This window comes from Megalobrama amblycephala, linkage group LG24 (genome assembly GCF_018812025.1).
Source record: "Megalobrama amblycephala isolate DHTTF-2021 linkage group LG24, ASM1881202v1, whole genome shotgun sequence".
In the NCBI taxonomy this organism is placed as follows: domain Eukaryota; kingdom Metazoa; phylum Chordata; class Actinopteri; order Cypriniformes; family Xenocyprididae; genus Megalobrama; species Megalobrama amblycephala.
This window is the reverse complement of record NC_063067.1, coordinates 15,730,231-15,746,075: the sequence shown is the minus strand read 5'-3', so window position 1 is coordinate 15,746,075 and position 15,845 is coordinate 15,730,231. Positions and strand designations below refer to the sequence as shown.

General features: G+C 36.1%; 1 long non-coding RNA gene across 1 annotated transcript; it reads left to right on the top strand.

Moving 5' to 3' along the window:
- Positions 1–12,275: 12,275 nt before the first annotated feature.
- On the top strand, positions 12,276–15,362 carry LOC125260655. The gene is made up of 3 exons (XR_007183095.1): positions 12,276–14,028; positions 14,122–14,214; positions 15,131–15,362. It is a non-coding gene; the product is annotated as an uncharacterized LOC125260655 (long non-coding RNA).
- The last annotated feature ends 483 nt before the right edge of the window (positions 15,363–15,845 follow it).

Sequence of the window (15,845 nt, the reverse complement as noted above, 5' to 3'; positions counted from 1 at the left end):
CTCAGATTTAGACCTACCTATATTGTAGTTATATAAAGCGTTCACAGGCAGATTTGCTTTATGTATTTTCCTGGCGGCGAAATCAGGCACATATAAATGTCAGTAAACACGATTCCTGGCTGCATGTCAATATCCATAGATTATGTTTCTTTCTTGTTATAAGGAAACACTTTCGAGCCCAACCTTTAGTGTAATCATTTGTTTTACTCGCGTTTTCGCAGTTTCCACTACTAAATCCAGTCATGCAGCAGGTTCTTTTGCCACTCAGTCCAGCTGACAGAGCGTGTTCCGGCGGGAAAGTGACGTCAGTGCATACCCTCTATAGAAGTCAATGCAAAAGTTGCTGCCTAGAGTGTTACAAACTAGTCACTTTATGAGGGCCCGTGATGATTAGGATGATGGCTATGTAGTAAACAGGCAGCTCACTATGTTTTGACACAGGGCTAAAGCTGAGAAAATGAGCAGCGAAGAGAAGACAAAAGGAATATTTCTGTCACAAAACAACAAATCTGTCAAGTTCCTGGCCATACAAATACACACACATACACAAATGTGTGCATACATGCACAAATAATAATGAGGAATGGAATACAAAAACAAGAAAGAAAGGACTGGGTAGAAAAGGAGGATGTAAAAGTTGTGCTATGTGATCCTTCTGGCAGAACCTGATTGGGATAAGTGTGAATCAGCACAGGCTCGGCTCATCTCTGCCCCCTCACCCTCCCATCACGCCCTGGACCTCTCCCCTGGGATCCGGGATCAGTCCAGACACGCTAACATACACAACACAACCCGGACACGCACGACTAACCTGTACTGTCACCCTGCTCCTCATTCTCTTTAATCATACCAGAGTGAAAGAGAAATGACAAGTCAATAAAGGTTGTTTACAGCAAAGTGGGGTCACAGAGATGCTATTTTCTCATTAAATTAAGATTTAATTAATTGCAATTTCATTAACTCCAATGACAACAACAGTGTGTCTAAACAAAATTCCAAAATAAACTGAGATGTTTATGCAAAATGAGCATCAATAACACAACAATATTGTTCAAAATGAAAAAAAAAAATGGTTAACTGTAAGTTACATTACAATTTACAGTGCAAATTTGTAATTTGTAAATATATATATTTATTCATAAATTTATATACCTCTTTATAGAACCACCAAAAAAATATTTGTAAAATATTCAGGAATCCCGTAATACCTTAATAGAATTTCTGGCAACCACATGTAGCTACCAGGTTTTTTTAATCATAAAAATAACTTGATATTTTTTAGTGTTAATCAGGTACAGATGGGAGTGGCAAGCCTTCGGTGGGGAAAAACACAGCTATTATGGTCCAGTGGGAGTGTAGCAAGAAAAGAATAGATAAAAAGACATATGGCTAGCAAGAAAGTTGGATGGCAAAGCATTGTCAACAGAGCCGTCTGCCTGCCTGACACATGGAAGAGCCACAGGCCATGGCAATCCTTCTCTTTAAAGCTGCATACGTCAGTCTCCTGTGTCCTGGGAACCTAACCAGCTGGTTTAGCTCAGAGATATCTTTGCCTCCAGTCCAAACAAGTACATCATGAAGGCTGCACTGATCCTGGAGTGATCAAGGCAAGAGGAGGCACAACTGGATTTCTGCCCACCTGATGTACATATACACCACCTCAGAACGGCTGTCAGTGTTCTGCAGCATAAACATACCATATAATGCAAAAATGTGGCAAGGGATCAATGATTATTGGGAGAAATAATTAAATATATAAGGTAAATAAGTTTATTACCTAAATTTATCGACAGATGTTATAGTACACTGACATAGAGCTAAAATCCAACTGCTCCCAGAACATGTTCACATTACTGACTTATTCTTAGTGACTATTAACAAACAGTGCCATGATACTTATCAAATAGCAGATATCTAATGTACTGCCCACATGACACTTATTCAGACAGTAAACACAGAGACCTATTCATGCTGATATTCAAAATTACTCTTTACGCAACAGTTTAGCAAACACTTGTAGCAACCTGATAAGCATCCATGTAATACCTTGTCAAATTCATAGGAAAAAAAAAAACGTCTTGTATCCGGTTTCTATGATATCTAGACAATTAAAGGGAACCGTATTAAAGGAACAGTGCACTCAAAAATAACAGTTTTGTTATAATTTACATTCCAAACCTGTATGAGTTCATTTTGAAGATTTTTATGAATACTCTTTTCCATTAAATTACAATAAATTGGAACTGAGGCTTTCAAATGTCAAATATGATTCATTAAAACATATATTTATGAACAATAAAACACTTCCATTCAAAAGTCTGGTGTCTGTAAGAAGTCTCTTATGCTGACCAAGGCTGCATTTATTTGATCAAAAATACAGTAGAAATTGTGAAATTAAATTAGTGCAATTTAAAAAAAATAACTTTTGTATTTTAACATATTTTAAAATAAAATGTATTTTTATAATAGTATAATAATAATATTCTGCATTATTATAAATGTATTTACTGTCATTTTTTTTTTACCAATTTAATGCAGCTTTTGCTGAATAAAAAAGTATTTCTCTTTCAAACTAAAATATATATTACTGACCCCAAACTTTTGAACAGTAGTGTACATCATCTTATTAAGTTGAAATGGCCATAAATGGTTTTTCCATCGCTGCAGTATCAAAAAATACAGTAAAACATGATACTAGCCAAGAGAAATGAATTCCTTCAGGACAAACTGCTTGCAAATTAGACATTGGTTAGTGATTGATAGAATTTAATGATTTATAATGGCTAAACGGCACAGTACGGCCAAATATTTGAACTTGCAAAAACTTTTTTGACTTTACATTTGAAAGCTAATAAAAGAAAAAAGCATGGGATTCAACCAGGTCACAGAGACACATGCTGGATGAATATCTGATAACACACAGACACCCTCATTTACAGAAGCCTTCCCTTAAATCCCAGTGGAACCCCCAGAACCGCTTGGATGGTCACGGCTGTTCTCGTGGGAAAATGCTGGACCGATACTCCCTCAGTCGGGACACAGACCTGGAATCCCGTCAGGCCTGTTTCCACCTTCTCCCTATTCTCAGAGTCCCCAGCATGTCCAAACCCGCCTTGGTAAAGACTTGCCGAACGGGAAAAATGTGACCCATTTGACGTGGGGAGCTTATTTAGGCTTAATTTAATTTTTTTTGTCAGAAAAGGTTGCTCGTTCTTCTAATTGCCTGTTACCCCATTAACGTGCAGGAATTAGGAAGCCTTAGAGGAATTTTATGAAGCTGAATAAATATTAAAAATCTTTTAATATAGCAGAATTCAATTTACATTTATTGGGGTCACACTTCTGAATCAACAACGGGCAGCACAAAGGGTCAACTACTCCTAAAACACAGAACAGGTCTATAAATCCTGATATACACGGATAAGCCTGACCTCTTCCCCTCTACCTCTTTCACCGCTTCTTCTTTCCTATAAATTCCAGAGATAGAGGAAAGAGGAGGCAAACAGGACAGACCGGATCTGACTGATGTATAGTTCTGCCAGAGGACTGAGATGAGGATTCTCCATCATAACGTGGGAGGTTAATCACCTGCCTGAAGCCCTGGCAAGCAGGGTTTCGCCTGAAAAGAATGAAGTCATTTCCTCAAAAAAAATTTTAGTGTGCCGTGGACAGGTTTTGCTGCTTATGTTCTCAATTCTAATAAAAATATATAATATGAATTCCACTTGTTGCAATGCCATTCATACATTTTTTAGTGCCTTGGGTCCTCTCTGCATGAATTTCAATCCAACTTTCATATATCATATTTACTAGTAAGTATTAACTTGATGAGCCTAGGTGATGAATTGCCCCATAAAATTGTACAGAGTTTGAACGCTGTCGTAACACTTTACAGTAAAGTTTCACTTGTTAACATTATTTAACAACATTAGTTAATACGAACTAACAAATGAACAATACTTATAGAACATTTATTAATCTTAATCTTAGTTAATGTTAAAATCAAAAGTTGTATCTGTTAACATTAGGTAATGCACTGTGAACTGACGAACAAACAGTGAACAATTATATTTTTTATAACTTTAACAAAGGTTAAAGTTCACCAAAAAAATGAAAATTCTGTCATTAACTACTCACCTTCATGTAGTTCCAAACCTGTAAGACATTCGTTGATCTTCGTAACACAAATGAAGATCTTTTTAATGAAATTTGAGAGCTTTCTATCCCTCCATTGACAGCCTACGCAACTAACACTTTTAAGCCCCTAAAAGGTATACATCATTATAGTAATCCATGTGACTCCAGTGGTTTAACCTCAATTTTATGAAGCGACGCACATGCTTTCTTTGCACAAAAACCATAATTTATTTACAAAAATATTTAAAAATATAAATCACTTTATTTATAAAATATTTATCTCCAAAGCACATTCATGCAACAACATCTGGGGCCTGTACCATGATGATAGTTGAACAAACTCAGGGTTATAGGATTAGTTTCGAGTTGACAAAACCAAACCCCTCCAATCCGGCTTTGTTGGTACCATGATGCTGATCATCAACTTTCTCTGTCAACTCAGGCTTTGATCCTGAGTTTGTGGAGCGCGTGCACATGAATGCGTGACATCAGTGGTGAATAGCCAATCACACGCCTTGCAACAGAGAGAAACTATGATTCACTTCTCGTGAGAGAGCCAGTGTGATTCAAAACTCATTTGCTGAAAATGAAGAATTTAAATGCATTTACACTAATGGAAAATACTTGTCTGTGAAAGAGGACAAATAAAAGAAATGATCTTACTCTATCAGTGCAAGTGAAAGTTGTGACGTTAGTTTATATAGTTGATAATATATAGCGATATAGACTCAAACATATAAGGTCACATGTAGTCATATTTAATATTTACACCTTATTTATATTACATATGATCTATATATATTAATATTCATTGAAACTAAATACTTAATAACAACTGTTAAACTAAACGTGTGTGTGTAATGGATTAATAAAAATATAGATCATATAATTAAACAAATCATATATAAATCATAAAATAATTCTAAGTAATTATCATTAAAACTAGACAATTTCATCGTTAAATATTTGTTTTCACTATATAGTGCCCTTTAATTTGGAGGAAGATAAACTGGGGGAGTGACTTTATTATGTTGGGTGTGTTCAGTGTCACTTAGCTTACATCTGATTGGTCCAATTTCAGTTTGAGATCTCTAAACCAGAACATAACCTGCTCCGGAGCAGGTTAGCCGTGGAGCTTAAGTTACTATGGTGATGAACACCACTAAAAGCCAAGTCACTCTCATGGTACCCAAAACCCAGGATTGGTGCAAACTAATCTGAAACAAACAAAGCATGAATAGCGATTTTATTTACATTTATTCATTTTTGGCAGATGCTTTTATCCATCAATATCTAGTTATGGGCGATTTCAAAACACTGCTTCATGAAGCTTCAAAGCTTTACGAATCTTTCATTTTGAATCAGTGGTTCAGAGGGTGTATCAAACTGCCAAAGTCATGTAAATTATTGATATTTTGTAAATTGTAAATCATGTAAATTATTGATATTTTGTAAATTGTAAATCATGTAAATTATTGATATTTTGAAACATTATGACATAACGAAGCCTCATTTACTGAAATCACGTGATTTTGGTGCTCTGAATCACTGATTCGAAACAAAAGATTCAAAAAGCTTCGAAGCTTCATGAAGCAGTGTTTTGAAATTGCCCATCACTAGATATTGTTGAATAAAGTCGTTATTTTTTTTTTTTTATTTTTTTTGGCACACAAAAAGTATTCTCGTCACTTTATAACATTAAGGTAGAACCACTGAACTCACATGAACCGTTTTAAATATGTCTTTAGTAGCTTTCTGGGCACTTGAAAAAGGAAATGATCTTGCTGGCAATGCAGGCCTCACAGAGCAATCAGATTTTATCAAAAATATCTTAATTTGTGTTCCGAAGATGATGAAGGTCTTACAGGTGTGGAACGACATGAGGGTGAGTAATAAATGACAGACTTTTCATTTCTGGGTGAACTAACCCTTTAATAAATGCTGTATAAATATGCTGCTCATTGTTAGTTCATGTTAGCTAATGCATTAACTAATATTAACAAATAAGACTTTATGTAAAGTGTCTCATATTAATTTTAAGTAATTCTCCACTATTCTAGTACACCTATTTATCGTATTCTAATGCATAAGTTTGCTACTTAAGACTTTAGAACTTCATAAAAATAATAAATTTAAAGCACAATTAAGAACAAAAACACTAATTTGCCTCAGCACCCCATTATGATGTAACTCTCTCTTTACCACTCTGAAAAACACCTGGCAATGTCTTGATGGCCTTCTAGACACACCTTGTCACGGGTCTCCTTATTTGCATAACATTTGCAAGTCAAATTAAATTCTCTGCCTGATATCAGGCCAGGGGTCTCAGCAGCCAGTTTTCCACACACTCTGTCTTCCCCCTCAACCTCCCAGACACACCTCAAACTACCCATAAAACATAGCCTCAAGCACAAAAACACACATCAAGTTTACTAAGCAAAATATGTTGCAATTTTTATCATCCAGATCTACAGAAAACACAACACACCAGTTAATGAAAAATTATTAACTACACTAGGCCATTTGACAATAGTCGGCTGTTTCAAATAGACACGATTGCATGTGTGTTTGTGTTTTTCTTGATAGGAATGATATGATAGATTTCTTGATAGATTATCATGTAGTTTAAACTCCTAGGGCCCTATTTTAACGATCTGAGCGCACAGGCGCAGATGCACCATGTCTGAATCCACTTTTGCTAGTTTAACGATGGAAAAAATGGTCTAAAAGAGTTGTTCCTAGTCTCTTAATGAGTCGTGGATGTGTTTTGGGCATAATGTGCATTAAACCAATCAAAGTCTTATCTCTCATTTCCACTCATTCCACTATTTACATGGAGGATTTTGCAAGCAGAAAGACTGAATGCTTCTCCAGAGAGGGATCCTTTTATTTTTAATATTTAAAATTGTTTGTGTGCTGCTGCGCATCCCTGTGTGTAACAAGCAGAGTGTACGCTCATTGCGCACTTGCCTATAGACACATAGGCGTACACTTTAAATAATAAAAATAAATAAATACTACACCACTGACTTTAGACCAGGTTTTAGTTGGTCAGTGGCGCAGTCATTTTCAGTTGCCTCAAAACAGCAACACGCCAACAATGCACCTGAACACACCTAATTTTCAGACAAGCATGCCCATGGGTGAACAGATGGGCGCGAGTGCATTTGCGATTTAAACAACGTGGTGCTGGACGTGAAAATGAAAACTGCGTCGGGCTGAAACTAGCAAAAAACACTTGGGTCTGCATTCTCCACCACATATGAAAGAAAGTTCAACTCAAAGGTTGAAGTTTTAAAAATAAAGTTTGAAAGTACAAAAAATAAATAAACAACAGAAATAAATATAAATAAATATTGAAAGAAAGAAAAGGGTTTTTCTATAAAACTTCAAAAGGAAACATGTTTGAAAGAAATTTTTAAAAAAGAAAGAAAATTCTAGAGAAGTTCAAAAGAAAGTTTACAAAGTGAAAAAAACAAGGGAACAAGCAAAGTAAAAGATGTCTGAAGGTTTAAAAAAAAATTGAAAAAAGTTCTGAAAATGTTCAAAACAAAGTTTGAAAGATCAAAGTAGAATAAAAATATAGAAAGAACCCAACCAGACAGAAGGATTGAAAAACAAGAAAAAGTTTAAAAGAATTATTTTAAGAAAGTTTGAACAGCTAATGGATAGTTGCACCACCATATGTGTTTGATTCGCACATTTACAAAGAACATAAGAAAGAAGGCAGAAACGTTCTTCCAAGAAATCTCTCAATAAGAATTCTTGGGAAGGCACTGAGAACGTAATGACGCAAGAATGCTGTGGACCGCTGTACTCATAATGTGGCAGAGGCAACGTAATTCTACATGTGTGTCCCTATCTTGGCCTACACAAAGCATGCATACTCACATACTCATACCTCTCTCTCTCTCTCTCTCTCTCTCTCTCTCTCTCTCAGCATGACCGCCACACACACTCACACAACTGGCAGACACATGACCACCTCCTTGACACACCCTAACTCAGGGTCCTCATTTGCATATAGATTTGCAAGTCAAATGAGATTGTATATTCCCTGTGTCAGTCCAGGGTTAGACATCTCCAAGTTTATTTCACAAACACACACACTTTCCATTCCAAACCCTTCAGTCTCACAAATTCTTGATACACATGCAAAATGTTCTTGGCACTCATAGTTCCACATAAAAATTATTGTTCAAACAGATTTCCAACTAGTCAATGGTTTAAAAAAAAAAAGAAAAAAAGACCACACACTCACATTATAGAATGTAACAGTACCCATCCCAAGGACAAGGACAAGGACAATTCACAAAATGGACAGATAATACAGAAAATACAGAAGTACAAGCAAAGTACAACAATCAGGACAATAATTCAAACAGTAAACATATAGCATGGCAGATAATAACTGGACAACTCTTGAAATAACAGGAAGAAGAACCAATTAGTTGCAAAACAATGTGAATAAATGACTTATAAGTTCTGTCTTAAAGGTCTGTAGTGATGAGACGGCACAGTTTCTTGGAGCAGCTTATTCCATGTCTTATAGGGCCCATAATACTGAATGTCCTACCACCAAGCAGACAGTTTGAACTTGGGTAAAACAAGCAAGCTGTCTGAACTAGATCTAAGAGAACGGACAGGAGCGTAATAAGTCAGCTAGATATGAAGATGCTAAACCATAATAGGCCTTATTAACTAACACAAGTAGTTTAAACTAAATGCAATAGGGAGCCAGTGTAGTTGGTGAAGGATCGGAGTGATACAAGCAGATTTTTTGTTAAATGTAAGGGCACGAGTAGCAGAGTTTTGTAGCAGATCCAGTGCAGACTTTAGCTGGAAGGACACTTAACAATGAGTTACAATAGTCCAATAGTTACAATAGTCTAGAGGTTATGAAAGCAGGAATAACAGTTTCAGCATCTTTATGGTTAAGTGAAGGACGTATGCGAACAATATTTGTGAAGGTGGAAAAAACAAGATTTTAGAAGATTTGCCAATGAAATAATCAAATAAAAAATTGAAAAATATAAAACGATTTATTTTACAATGTTGATTATATGTATGAAAACAATATATATACACCAATCAGGCATAACATTATGACCACCTTCCTAATAGTGTTGGTCCCCCTTTTGCTGCCAAAACAGCCCTGACCCGTTGAGGCATGGCATGTTGTGCTCCTCAAACCATTCTGGAAGCATTTTTTCTTTGTGGCACGGTCCTGCTGAAAGAGGCCACAGCCACCAGGAAATACCGTTTCCATGAAAGGGTGTACGTGGTCTGCAACAATGCTTAGGTAGGTGGTACGTGTCACGTGACATGGATGGCAGGACCCAAGGTTTCCCAGCAGAACATTGTTCAAAGCATCACACCGCCTCTGCCAGCTTGCCTTCTTCCCATAATGCATCCTGGTGCCATGTGTTCCCCAGGTAAGCGACGCACAAGACCCAGCCATCCACGTGATGTAAAAGAAAATGTGATTCATCAGACCAGGCCACTTTCTTCCATTGCTCCGTGGTCCAGTTCTGATGCTCACATCACTGCGGCGGTAGACAGGGGTCAGCATGGGCACCCTGACTGGTCTGCAGCTATGCAGCCCCATACGCAACAAACTGTGATGCACTGTGTATTCTGAAACCTGTCTATCAGAACCAGCATTAAAGGTGCCCTCGAATGAAAAATTGAATTTATCTTGGCATTGTTAAATAACAAGAGTTCAGTACATGAAATGCTACAGTAGTTCAAACTCCATTGTTTCCTCCTTTTTATATAAATCTCATTTGTTTAAAATACCCCCGAAGAACAGGCAAATCTCAACATAACACCGACTGTTACGTAACAGTCGGGGTGTACGCCCCCAATATTTGCATATGCCAGCCCACGTTTCCAACATTATGAAAGGCATTAGACAAGGGCAGCCAGTATTAACGTCTGGATCTGTGCACAACCAAATCATCAGACTAGGTAAGCAAGCAAGAACAATAGTGAAAAATGCAGATGGAGCAATAATAACTGACATGATCCATGATAACATGATATTTTTAGTGATATTTGTAAACTGTCTTTCTAAATGTTTCGTTAGCATGTTGCTAATGTACTGTTAAATGTGGTTAAAGTTACCATCGTTTCTTACTGTATTCACGGAGACAAGAGAGCCGTCGCTATTTTCATTTTTAAACACTTGCAGTCTGTATAATGCATAAACACAACTTCATTCTTTATAAATCTCTCCAACAGAGTAGCATTAGCCGTTAGCCACGGATCACTATCAAACTCATTCAAAATCAGAAGTAAACAATATAACAGTATACAATACTCACATAATCCGACCACTGCCGCAGATGACGAACACTTTGTAAAGATCCATTTTGAGGGTTATATTAGCTGTGTAAACTTTGTTAAGGCCTGTTCAAGGCAAGCGCGAGCTCTGTGGGCGTGGACCACGGGATTTAAAGGGCCGCAGCATAAAATCGGCGCGTTTATAATGATGCCCCAAAATAGGCAGTTAAAAAAATTTATAAAAAAAAAATCTATGGGGTATCTGAAACTTCACAGACACATCAGGGACACCTTAGACTATATTACATCTTTTAAAAACATAATCTAGCCATCACAATTTGATCTATAGGCCCTTGTCAAACGGACCAGCCTCGCTCATCCGCTCGTAATCAATGAGCTGGCCGCCCGTATGCACCGGTTCACCACTGCCCTTGGAGCACTTTTGATAGATACCTGCAGACCAGGAACACCCCATAAGAGCTCTTTTGGAACTCTGAAATTAACACAATTCGGCCCTCAAACTCGCTCAAATCCTTATGCTTGCCCTTTTTTCCTACCAAATTAACTTTCAGGACAAAATTCATTTGCTGCCAAATATATCCCACCACAAACAGGTCCCATGATGAATAATCGGTGTTATTCACATCACCAGTCAGTAGTCATAATGTTATGCCTGATCGGTGTGTATATTATATATATATATATATATATATATATATATATATATATATATATATATATATATATATATACACACACACACACACACACACACACACACACTACCGCTCAAAAGTTTGGGATCGGTAAGATTTTTAATGTTTTTAAAAGAAGTTTTGTCTGCTCACCAAGGCTTAATTTAATTTAATTAAAAATACAGTAAAAACAGTAATATGAAAAATTCTTACAATTTAAAATAACTGTTTTCTATTTCAATATATTTTACAAAGTAATTTATTCTCGTGTTGGCAAAGCTGAATTTTCAGCATCATTACTCCAGTCTTCAGTGTCACATGATCCTTCACAAATCATTCTGATATGATGATGTTCCTCAAGATTAGTTCCTTGTTATTATTTTCAATGTTGAAAACAGTTGTGTACCTTTTTTTCAGGATTCCTTGATGAATAGAAAGTTCAAAAGAACAGCATTTATCTGAAATACAAAGCTTCTGTAGCATTATACACTACCGTTCAAAACTTTGGGGTCAGTAAGAATTTTTATTTTTTTTTTTTGAAAAGAAATTAAAGAAATTAATACTTTTATTCAGCAAGGATGCATTAAATGAATCAAAAGTGACAGTAAAGACATTTATAATGTTACAAAAGATTAGATTTCAGATAAACACTGTTCTTTTGAACTTTCTATTCATCAAAGAATCCTAAAAAAAAATATTGTACACAAATATTTTGTACAATTGTAAACAATAAATGTTTCTTGAGCAGCAAATCATCATATTAGAATGATTTCTGAAGGATCATGTGACACTGAAGACTGGATTAACGATGCTGAAAATTCAGCTTTGCCATCACAAGAATAAATTACATTTTAAAATATATTCAAATAGAAAACAGTCATTTTAAATTGTAATAATATTTCACAATATTACTGTTTTTACTGTATTTTTAATTAAGTAAATGCACCCTTGGTGAGCAGACGAAACTTCTTTTAAAAACATTAAAAATCTTACCGATCCCAAACTTTTGAGTGGTAGTGTATATTTACATATATATATATATATATATATATATAGACACACACACACACGTCTATAAAGTAGTTTGAGAGTGTAGAGACTGGCTGTTTCATGGGAATGGGTGGGCGTTAAAGAGTTCTTTTGGTGTGAATTGCTTGTTTTTGTTCTCTGATTGGATGATGATATCTTTGCAAAATCTTCGGTAATGTGGTTAGTTTCTCACAAGGATTTCCACTGTTAATTATTTTAAAAACACGTTCAAATAATGTGGGCTGATGGTTTCAACAAAAGCATATACCATTAATTAACAACCTTTTAACTTAGACAGTAGGCCTGTCTTTAATAGTTTATAAGTTATCATTAAAAATCAATTCACCTAAGAGAAAATGAATGGGATTTTTACTTCCAGAAATGGACAGTTGCACTCTATTTGAGCATGTTGCAGGTAGGAATTTTCAAACAAACAATCTTTTGATGGCATCACATTGACACAACAGGGTAACCAACTTACAAATGTCTTACAGTTGTAATAATAAACTAGGATAGTTTAATTAACATCGAAAAACTACACCCCACTTTAGGTTGTTATCTGAACATTATAGTTCAATGTAATGCCACACATGTCATGAACCCCTGAGAAACAAATGTACTGAAACATGAAATGTTTTCTAATCATGATCATAACCATAACTTTTTAGTCATCACAGTAAGTCACGGTGAGTCAGTGTGTACTCACAGAAGGAGATATTGTTTGTGACCTAATATTTGACTAATTAAACAACAAAAAAAAATACAATTAAAGCAGACAGCTGAAAAGCAGATAAACTAGCTCGACTCAACCTACAGGTTCAGGTTATTGAAACACCTTTTTTCTATTTATCATCTCTTCTTGTGTGGAAATCACACACACAACAGCTGACCCGTGACACTTAGCGGCCTGCTAACACACAAAAAGCCGCTCTCTCTTTCTTACACACGACTATTATGTTTATGATTGCTATAAGAGCAGGTGATAGAGACAGGTGTGTTTTCCTCTGTTTATAGGGGCTAATAAAAAATACATGAGACTGTGAAAAGCACAAAGTAGTATTTAAGCATACACACACATCCACTATCCACAAATAAAACTTGCGTATGTGTGTCAGAGGGCTAGATGTGCGTAGACTTAAAAGTCTAAATGAAGTGCAGAGTGGAGGAATTAAACAGAAACAAAAGGAGAGCAGGAAGAGACAGAGTGACAGGAAGAAAGAAAGAGAGAGAGAGGGAAGAGAAAAGGAGAGAAAAAGAGATGGGGGCAGTAAAAAATTAACCCTTTCCTTCCCAGAACTTAGCTTACTCATTTAAAAACTCAAATGACTCTCACGGGGAAAGTACCAAGCACAGGCCAGAAAGGAGGTTACACACGCAAATGACGCTTATACAGTACATTTATGTGTTGCAAACGTTAAAAAGAATTTAATTCTAGAGAAATTAAATTAGTCAAGTGTAGTCCTGGCAAACGATGCAAGTGCAAATGTGGTCATACCAGTCACAATGGGCCTCATAGGGCTTTATGTGTTGGGTGTAAATAGTGCTTGTGTAACATGCACACATAAAAACAGATTATGTTCAATGACTTTAAACGTCATTTGCACCTCCTGCTAAAACTTAGATGCAGTCTTTGCTTTTTAACAATGCAAGTCAAAAGTTACATGAAGACTCTAAAATTGTATGCTGGTTTCTGCCTGTTGGGACATTTTATTGGGTTGAGTAGTTTTGTGTCACCCACTGCTGGGTTACATTTCACTGACAGTACCTGCTGGGTAGTAACTCACTGCTGGTTTAAAAATGAAAACACGGTTTGTCAACGGTCATTTTGTCCTCCTGTCCTGAGAGAAAACGTCCTGAGGTGATATTCGTGAATAGCGTTGAGGTTTGTATTCACTTGTATATAAAATAATAACTGTACAGACAAAAATCATCTGTAGTTTCACCCTTTTTATTAATATTATTTCACGTTTCCTAGGTTCGCTTGCACTGCAGACCGAGTGACAGACGCGACGCCGCCATATTAAATTATCAACGTCAGCGACGCGTTTCGAAACGACAGGTTTAAAGGGTGAGTTCACCCAAAAATGAAAATTATGTAATTTATTACTCACCCTCATGCCGTTCCACACCCGTAAGACCTTCGTTGATCTTCAGAACGCAAATTAAGATATTTTTGTTGAATTCAGATGGCTCCGTGAGGCCTGCATAGGGAGCAATGACATTTCCTCTCTCAAGATCCATAAATGTACTAAAACATATTGAAATAAGTTCATGTGAGTACAGTGGTTCAATATTATTATTATAAAGCGACGAGAATATTTTTGGTGTGCCAAAAAAAAAAAATGACGACTTACATAGTGATGGCCGATTTCAAAACACTGCTCCCTGAAGCATCGGAGCACAAATGAATCAGTGTATCGAATCGTGATTCGGATCGCGTGTCAAACTGCTGAAATCATGTGACTTTGGCACTCTGATCAGCAGATTCGATACACTGATTCATTTGTGCTCCGAATCTTCCTGAAGCAGTGTTTTGAAATCGGCCATCACTAAATAAGTCGCTCTTTTGTTTTTTTTTTGGCGCACCAAAAATATTTTTGGCGCTTTATAATATTAATATTGAACCACTGTACTCACATGAACCGATTTAAATATTTTTTTTAGTACCTTTATGGATCTTGAGAGAGGAAATGTCATTGCTCCCTATGAAGGCCTCATGGAGCCATCGGATTTCAATATCTTAATTTGTGTTCCGAAGATTAATGAAGGTCTTACGGGTGTGGAACGGCATGAGGGTGAGTAATAAATTACATTATTTTAATTTTTGGGTGAACTAACCCTTTAAAAATCTGTAACATCTCAGTTGATTATAATGGGAGTGATGGTCGTGCCACGAGACTGTAATGTTTTTCTTTAACATAACTTAGCAAAAGCGAATATTGCCATTGAACTGAAATTCATTCCGTGTTTTCTTCTTCTCACAGATGCCAGAAGGGCACTGAAACTGCTCCTGTCACTTTCTGATGTTTTATGTTTTAATATACTTGCCATCAAATAAAAATACTGTTATGTTTGTTTAATGCCGATTCATTCTCCTGTAAACAGACAATAGTTTATCAATATAAATATATATATATTTTTTTTAATTATATAAATTCACTAAATACTGTTTACATTTTACCATTTATGAGGTAAAATTAGCTCGCTTTTATGATCAAAATAAGCTGACATTGGGTTAAACTACAACTCAGCCAGCTGGGTTAAAACATGTAAACCTTAGGCTACTTTAACCAAGCATGTGTTCTGTCCAATATTTACCCAGTGCTGGGTTGTTTTTAACCCAGACATTTCTAGAGTGAGATTTTCCTGCAAAAAAATAGAAATAATAACCATTTTTGAGGTAAAATAGGTCAGCTTTTAGTCAAAATGAGCTGACTTACATAGGGTTAAACTGTGCAGCTCAACTTGCTGGGTCACTTTAACCCAGCAGGTGTTCTGTTCGATATTTACCTAGCGCTAATTTACCAATTTGGCTGTTTTTAACCCAACCATTTTGGGTTAAACCCATAAGTTAACTTATGTAACATCAAAACCCACAAAATTACTGTTGGTCCACTAATATAGTGATAAAATATTAACATTAAATAGGTTTTCATCAAGGTCTGAGGTTCCAGTACCTTGCAGTGTTGTAAATACCTT